This window comes from Dama dama, chromosome 12, assembly GCF_033118175.1.
Source record: "Dama dama isolate Ldn47 chromosome 12, ASM3311817v1, whole genome shotgun sequence".
Taxonomy (NCBI): domain Eukaryota; kingdom Metazoa; phylum Chordata; class Mammalia; order Artiodactyla; family Cervidae; genus Dama; species Dama dama.
In genome coordinates, this window is record NC_083692.1 from 85,532,685 (window position 1) to 85,542,097 (window position 9,413).

The window sequence follows — 9,413 nt, forward strand, 5'->3', positions numbered from 1 at the left end:
GCTAGAGTAATTAACTAAGACAAAGAAATAACAGGCATCTAAATTGGGGAAGAATAAGTAAAACTTATCCTTTTAGTAAGTATTACTTATACAGAAAGGCAGGTGATATGATCCTGTATACAGATAATCCCAAAGACTCTACCAAAACAACTGTTAAAACTAATCAATGATGTCAGTAAAGTTGCACAATACAACATCAATAAGCAGAAGTCAGTTTTATGTCCATTCACCAAGGATAAAATATATGAAAAGAAATAAAAATATCCCTTTCACAATAGCATCAAAACAATAAAATACTTAGGAAAAAATTTAACCAAGGAAGTGAAAGATCTGTACAACAAAAACTGTAAGACTACTGAAAAGAAATAAAAGACACAACAAATAGAAAAATATCTGTACTCATGGATCAGAAGAATTAATATTGCTAAAATGGCTATAGATTCAATGCAGTCTCCATCAAAATATCAATAGTATCCTCCACAGAAATAGAAAAAAAAAAATCCTAACATTTATAGTGAACCACAAATGACCCCAAATAGCCAAAGTAATCCTGAGAAAAAAGAACAAAGCTGGAGGCATCACACATTTCCAGGCTTCCCTTGTGGCTCGGCTGGTAAAGAACCTGCCTGCAGTGTGGGAGACCTGGGCTCAATCCCTGGGTTGGGAAGATCCCCTGGAGAAGGGAACAGCTACCCACTCCAGTATTCTGGCCTGAAGAATTCCATGGACTGTATAGTCCATGGGGTCGCAAAGAGTCAGACACGACTGAGCAACTTTCACTCACTCACACACTTCCTGATTTCAAACTGTACTACAAAGCTACAGTAATAAAAACAGTACACTAGTGGCACAAAAATAGACACATATGCCAAGAACAGAGCTCAAAATTAACCCCAGCTTACATGGTCAGCTAGTATTTGACAAGGGAGCCAAAAGCATTCAATGTGGATAAGACAGTTTCTTCAATAAATGGTATTGAGAAAAACTGGATAAACACATATAGAGCAATGAAATTGGACTGCTATCTTACACCACTCACGAAAGGTGAAGTGAAGTCACTCAGTCGTGTCTGACTCTTTGCAACCCCATGGACTGTAGCCTACAAGGCTCCTCTGTCCATGGAATTTTCTGGACAAGAGTGGGTTGCCATTTCCTTCTCCAGGGGATCTTCCTGACTCAGGGATTGAACCCGGGTCTCCCGCATTGCAGGCAGACGCTTTATCTCCTGAGCCACCAGGGAAGCCCCTCCACTCACAAAAAACAAACCCAAAATGGATTAAAGACCTAAATGTAAGACATAACACTATAAAACTCTTAGAGGAAAACACAGACAGAGCACTCTGACATAAATAGCAGCAACAGTTTTACTCTCCTAGAGTAATGGAAATAACAACAAAAATAAACAATTGGGACCTAATTAAACTGAAAAGCTTTTGCACATCAAAAGAAATCTAGAACAAAACAAAAAGACAACCCACAGAATGGGAGAAAATATTTGCAAATGATTTGACCAACAAGGGATTAATCTCCAAAATTTACAAACAGTTCATGCAGCTCAATATCAAAAAAAACAAACAACCTAATCAAAAATGGGGAGAAGATATAAATACACATATGTCCAAAGAAATATACAGATGGCCAAGAAGCACATGAAAAAATGCTCAACATCACTAATTATTAGAGAAATGGAAATCAAAACTACAAAGGGATATCACCTCACACCCGTCAGAATGGCCATCATCAAATAGTCTACAAACAGTAAATGCTGGCGAGGGTGTGGAGAAAAGGGAACTTTCCTACACTGTTGATGGAATGCAAATTGGCACAGCCACTGTGGAAAACAGTATGGAGGCTCCTTAATAAACTAAAAGTAGAACTACCATAGGATGCAACAATCCCACTCCTGGGCATATAGCCAGAGAAAACCATGATTCAAAGGATATAGGCACTCCAAAGTTCATCGCAGCACTGTTCACAATATCCAAGACATGGAGACAACCTAAACGTCCTTTAACAAATGAATGGAGAAAGAAGATGTGGTACATGTATAAAACGGACTATTCGTCAGCCATTACAAAGATGGACCTGGAAATCATCATACTAAGTGAAGTAGGTTAGACAGAGAAAGACATATATCATATTATATGGAGAATATGGGGAATCAAAAAATTGAGAGAGTCAATTCTTAGGTAGGTTGATAAGAAATCCAGAGTCCCCTAGAAGGAGAAACAGGTCTGGGGCTTTCAAGGAGGAGATAAGGGTCTGGAGTTTTCAAGGAGAAAAAGTTATATTCCTTAGTCTCAGTCACATAAAACGTTTTTTTCTTTAAGCCCAGAGTGATGTTTACACAACAAAACATCTCAGCTTAAACTCTGTACTAAAGTGATGTGAAGTCGCTCAGTCTTGTTCGACTCTTTGCGACCGCATGGACTGCAGCCTCCCAGGCTCCTCAGTCCATGGGATTCTCCAGGCAAGAATACTGGAGTGGGTTGCCATTTCCTTCTCCAGGGGATCTTCCTGACTCAGGGATTGAGCCCCGGTCTCCCACATTGCAGGCGGACCCTTTACCCTCTAAGCCACCAGGGAAGCCCTAGGATCTGTACTAAGGATTATATAAAAACAATGTATCCTGCTTGAGGACATGTTTCTCCTTGCGAACCTTCTGACTAATCCTATTATCTTGAAATGTATATTATGGGAGTGGGTCTGGTAAGATCTTTCTACTGTTAGTTCTAATCCTGTCATCTTAAAATGTAAATTGTGTGAGAGGGTCTGGTTCAGTTCAGTTCAGTGGCTCGGTCCTGTCTCTTTGCAACCCCATGGACTGCAGCACACCAGGCCTCCTTGTCCATCACCAACTCCCGGAGTTTACCCAAACTCATGTCCATTGAGTCTGTGATGCCATCCAACCATCTTATCCTCTGTCATCCCCTTCTCCTCCTGCCTTCAATCTTTCCTAGCATCAGGGCTCTTTTCCAGTGAGTCAGCTCTTCTCGTCAGGTGGCCAAAGTATTGGAGTTTCAGCTTCAGCATCAGTCCTTCCAATGAATATTCAGTACTGATTTCCTTTAGGATGGACTGGTTGGATCTCCTTGCAGTCCAAGGGACTCTCAAGAGTCTTCTCCAACACCACAGTTCAAAAGCATCAATTCTTTGGCACTCAGCTTTCTTTATAGTCCAACTTTAATATCCATACATGACTACTGGAAAAAACATAGCTTTGACTAGATGGACTTTTGTTGGCAAAGTAATGTCTCTGCTTTTTAAAATGCTGTCTGGGATGGTCATAACTTCTCTTCCAAGGAGCAAGTGTCTTTTAATTTCATGGCTGCAGTCACCATCTGCAGTGATTTTGGAGCCCCCCAAAATAAAGTCTGCCACAGTTTCCACTGTTTCCCCATCTATTTGCCATGAAGTGATGGGACCAGATGCCATGATCTTAGTTTTCTGAATGTTGAATTTTAAGCCAACTTTTTCACTCTCTTCTTTCACTTTCATCAAGAGGCTCTTTAGTTCTTCTTCGCTTTCTTCCATAAGGGTGGTGTCATCTGCATATCTGAGGTTATTGATATTTCTCCTGGAAATCTTGATTCCAGCTTGTGCTTCATCCAGCCCAGCGTTTCTCATGATGTACTCTGCATATAAGTTAAATAAGCAGGGTGACAATATACAGCCTTGACATACTCCTTTTCCTATTTGGAAGGAGTTTGTTGTTCCAAATAGGGTCTGGTAAGATCTTTCTACTGTTGGTTCTAATCTTGTTAACTTAAGATGCATATTGTGGGAGTGGGTCTGGTAAAAGTGTATAAGGCCCTGATAAGACTAGTGAGGGGGGTGCACTCTCCGCCCCCTTCTGATGTCTATGTCAGAAGCCTTCTCTGTCCCTTTTCACTGTAATAAAACTTCTGCCACACAAGAGCCCTGAGTGGCCAAGCCTGGTCCCTGATCCTGAAGCTAAATTTTCTTCTTCAGAGATCAGGAATCTGACCCCGTTCACTGTAGGCTATCAAAATATTACAAGTGAACCTAATTCATAAAACAGACTCAGAGACTTAGAAAGCAAACCTGTGGTTACCAAAGGTTAACCAAAGGGGAAAGATGAATTGGGGGACCAGAATTGACATACAGACACCACAGTATGTAAAATAGATAACCCAAACAAACACCAAAACAACATAGGACCTTCTCTACAGCACAGGGAACTCTGCTCAGTATTCTGTAAAAACCTGCATGGGAAAAGAATTTGAAAAAGAATAGATACATGTATATGTATTACTGAATCACTCTCCATACACCTGAAACTAACATGATATTATTCATCAACTATACTCTACCCAAGCACCCCTGAGGAAGGACAGCCCCCTTCCCAGGCTGATTTAAGTGGACTGATGGAATCAAAAGCAATCACGTGATTTAAGGGGGCTTTTTTTTTTTTTTAAGGTTGGTCAGGAGACTAAGAACACCTGCCACCACAGATTTTGCACGAATTCACAGTCGAGCATTCTGACAGTGTAGTGATGAGCCGGCCCACACTACCCAGCAGACCACAGCTGTTTTGGACCTCAAGACCCTAAAAATGGCAGATCAACTTTCCCTAGGAAAGAGGACAGACCAGTTGTGAAAAAGTCCTTTCTTTTCAAAAAGTCTGGGCAAAAAGTAGCTGCAGGCTGCAGAAAGCGCCCCATCTGCAACCAAGAGTCTGGAGAGAATAGCTGCAGTGATGAAGGGAACACCGTGGTTTGCCCAGAAAAGAAGCAAGCTCCCCACAATCCCATGATACAGAAGACCCGTGAGAGTGGTAAGCAGAGGCGGCATACGGTGACCGGAGTGGCGAGGAGGAGGAGAATGAGCCCAGGTGTCTGGGTGTGGTCTGTAAGTCCACTCGCTCGGCGAAACCCCTAGGGCCAGAGGATATGGGGGCCACTGCTGTCCACGAGCTGGACACAGAGAAGGACTTAACACACAAGCTGTCTCTGAGCGCAGCCAGGAGATCCAGGAGGAGCTGAGGGGCAAGGAAGATGATCTATCTGGTGGTTTGATCTAGTAATCATGAGATCTAATAAGATCTAATAATCAATCATTGCCAGAAATACATGAAGCCCAAGGATACGTCTATGGGCACTGCTTCCTCCGGAATGGTGCGGAAGGGCCCCATCCGAGTTCCCCAGCATCTCCATGTGCTGGGATTACCAGCTCGGCATTTGTAAGGACTACGAGGAGATTGGTTTTTGCGGCTTTGCAGACCGCTGCAAATTCCTCCGTGACTGCTCAGATCACAAGCATGGGTGGCAGATCGAACACGAACTTGATGAGTGCCCCTATGGCGTCTAAGAGGACGAAAACTACGAAGTGGGAAGCGACCAGGGGGAAATACCATTCAAGTGTTTTCCTCTGTCACCAGACTTCCAAAACCCAGTTATCACCAAGTGCAGGCATTATTTCCGCGAGCGCTGCCCGCTGCAGCTTTTTCACACCACCCCTCGCTGCTATGTCTGTGACCAGCAGACCAGTGGCGTCCAGAGAAGGAATTGATTACTAAACTGGAGAAACATTGAGCTGCAGAAGGGGGTGGTGCTTCTGATTTCCCAGAAGACCCCGATGAGAGTCCAATTCCCATTACTTAAAATTTCCCATTAGTCTCAAATCTCAAATGTTTTGTTATTTTGGAAATCTTAAAAAAAAAGAAGACCCATTGACTTAATGGGGTACAGGAGAATTAAGAAGGCAGAATGACTTAATGGGTGTCTGGAGAATTAAGAAGGCAGATGGATTTAATGGAGGTCAGGAAACCTAAGGGGTTTGATTGGTAGAATGGATGCCAGGAGATCTAAGGATGATCGATGTAGTGGAGGTCAGGATATTTAATGGAGCTGATTTAATCAATGGGAGTCACATGTTTTAGGGGCTGGTTTAATATGTAGGTGTCACATGACCCAAGCATGTTGATCAAATCAGTGAGGGTTACCTGTTTATGGGGACTGATTTAACAATAGGAGCCCTGTGACCTTGCAGCTGATTGAATCAGCCCAAGGGGACAGCACCTATATAAAAACTGTTTATATGTGTCCACAAAGGCACTTTGTGTATACAATACATATACACAGCTGTGTATGTACTGTATCCAGAAAGGCGCTTTGGGTACACAATGCATATACACGACAGTGTACCAGAAGGGGTGTACATGGGGTACCCAAACCCACCCCCAGAGGCGACAGCACCCTCCCTAACTTCTTTTCATTATTTCTGGTATTTCTGTTTTTTGCTACTACAAACAAGAAAGCAATATTATTGCCGCCTAACACATCACCCCAAAATTTTGTGACTTAAAACTATAATAAATATTTAACATGGCTCACAGTTTTTGCCAGACAGGAATTTGGGAGCTGCTTGGCTGGATGGCTTCTGGCTTCGTGTTTTTCATTGGGTTGCAGTCAGAATGTTGGCTGGGGCTACAATCACTGGAGTTTGACTGTGCTGGAGGGTTCACTCCCTCCAGGGCTGGCAAGTGGGTGATGTCTGATGGTGCCGTGCCGTGCTAAGGTACTTAGCATGTTGCGTCCGACTCTTTATGACACTATGGACTATAGCCTGCCAGGCTCCTCTGTCCATGGGATTCTTCAGACAAGAATACTGGAGAGGGTTGCTGGCTGTCTGATGGTGGAGAGCCCTAATTCCTAGCTCCCTATGTAGTCCTCTCCACGAGGCTGATTGAGGGTCCTCACAGCGTGGCGGCAGGTTTCCCCCAGAGTGAGTTATTCAGGAGAGAACAGAAATGCAGAAAAGCATTTTAAGGCCTAGCCTCATAAGTCACACACTGTCATCTCTGCCCCATTCTGTTCACTACAAGTCAGTCACCGAGCCCAGCCATTTTGAAGGGAGGAGTACCAAAGAGTTTGCAAACTTGTTTGAAAGCCATCAGTACTACCCTTTTCTATAATCTTCATGTACTTGTGTGAACACATCCTTATAATAGATTTTCTGAACTAGAATTGCTGGACCAAGTGACATATTCACTTTTAATTTTGATAATTCCTCTATGTGTCTAAAGCTGCCCAACAAATATTTGCTCTGTTATTCGTTTTAGCAATGAATCTCCTGAGTTTTATCTAGGCACAGCTTGAGAAGGTGTTTCCCAGGCTCCCTTGCTGCAGACAAGGGAGACGGGTAACTAACTTCTGGCCAATGGGACGTACGGTGTGAAATTTCTGAGTCATGCTTTCAAAAGTAGCCTTTGGTCTATTTCCTCTTTCCCCGTTGAGAATGCTGTTTGGAGAGCAGATGTGGTGGTGGTGGGAACCAGCTTCCACCAGGTGATGAACAGTACCTTTGGGGATGGTGGGATGATGTATAGAAAGAATCTGGGCTTCTGGATAACCTCAAGCAGCCAAGCTACCCTTCTTCTCAGGACATCCTACCAGCTTAGATTTTTGTATGAAAGAAAAATAAAATTTCTGCTTTAAGCCACTGTTGTTTACTGATGATTTGCCTTCTAAAGAGGCTTCGCCCACAGCATATGCATATCCATTCTCCCATCCCTGCCCACACACAATATTCTCAATCTTTAAAAATTTAGCATTCTGATGGACTCCCCCTTCACTTACAACTTCATCATCCCCCTCCTTTGCTGCTGAACCAAATGCTAGGAATAAGGGGAGGGATGCTGACCAGAAAGCCTACCACAGTGGGGTTAATAGAAAACACAAAGATAAAATGTTGCTGTTGAGCAAAGGAAACTATAAGCAAGGTGAAAAGACAACCCTCAGAATGGGAGAAGATAATAGCAAATGAACCAACTTACAAAGGATTAATTTCCAAAATATACAAGCAGCTCATACAACTCAATACCAGAAAAACAACAACCCAATCAAAAGGTGGGGAAAAGATCTAAACAGACATTTCTCCAAAGAAGACATACAGATGGCTAAAAACACATGAAAAGATGCTCAACATCGCTCATTATCAGAGAAATGCAAATCAAAACTACAATGAAATATTACGTCACACCAGTCAGAAAGGCCTCACCAAAAAGTCTACAAACAATAAATGCTGGAGAGGATGTGGAGAAAAGGACATGCTCTTGCACTGTTGGTGGGAATGTAAATTGATACAGCCACTTTGGAAGATGGTATGGAGATTCCTTAAAAAACTAGGGATAAGACCACCATACGACCCAGCAATCCCACTCCTAGGCATACACCCTGAGGAAACCAAAATTGAAAAAGACACATGTATCCCATTGTTCATTGCAGCACTATTTACAATAGCTAGAAAAAGGAAGCAACCTAGATGTCCATCGACAGATGAATGGATAAAGAAGTTGTGGTACATATACACAATGGAATATTACTCATCCATAAAAAGGAACACCTTTGAGTCAGTTCTAATGAGGTGGATGAACCTAGAAACTATTATATAAAGTAAGTCAGAAAGAGAAAGATAAATATCATATTCTAATGCATATGTACGAAATCTGTAAAAATGGCACTGAAGAATTTGTTTACAGGGCAGCAATGGAGAAACAGACATAGAGAACAGACTTATGGACATGGGGAGAGGGGAGGAGAGGGTGAGATGTATGGAAAGAGCACCATGGAAACTTACATTACCGTGTGTAAAACGGACAGCCAATAGGAATTTGCCGTATGTGTCAGGAAACTCAAACTGAGGCTCTGAATCAATCTGGAGGGGCGGGGTGGGGAGGGAGATGGGAGGGGGTTCAAAAGGGAGGGGATAGATGTATATCTATGGCTGATTCATGTTGAGGTTTGACAGAAAACAACACAATTCTGTAAAGCAATTATCCTTCAATTTAAAATAAAATTTAAAAAATGTCGCTGTCAAGAAAGGTCCTCTTACAACTCTAAAGTACGCGTGCATCACCCAAAGAGCCCCTGCAGACATGCTGTGCCTGCCCTCAAAGGCGTGACAGCCGAACTGGGGACAGGAAATGTCTGAAAAGAGACAACTAGCAGGGCCAAGTGGAAGGGTCTGGCTGTCCAGTTATCGGGGCTGACCCAGGGATCTGGAGGAGGGAGCAGTGACGGAGGACATTAGCCTCCCCGAGGCGTGGTTCACGAATTTCTCACGCTACTCTGGCCATAAGTGGGGCGGAGGGAGTGGCTCACCTGGGAGAAAGCTACAGCAGATGGCGAACGGCACGGGGCTGGTGGTAGAGGGCCCACCTCGCATTGCATCTCCACCACACTTCCCTCTGTGGACAGGTGATGGACTGAGTACCTCCTGAGAGCCGGACACTGTGGGCAGTGCTGAGAGGCCCATGAGAAACTGCTGGGCCTGGAGCTTCCCTTTAGGGAGCCAAGATGGACAAGTCAAGGCTGGGCCGCCGTTTCCTCAGCTGCAGAGAGGGACGTCTGCTGGGAAGACTGACTGTGTGTGGGATGGTGCCCACGGCC

General features: G+C 43.6%; 1 pseudogene; it reads left to right on the forward strand.

The window, feature by feature from the left end:
- Positions 1–4,576: 4,576 nt before the first annotated feature.
- LOC133067431 (E3 ubiquitin-protein ligase RNF113A-like) lies at positions 4,577–5,624 on the forward strand (annotated as a pseudogene).
- Positions 5,625–9,413: the final 3,789 nt, after the last annotated feature.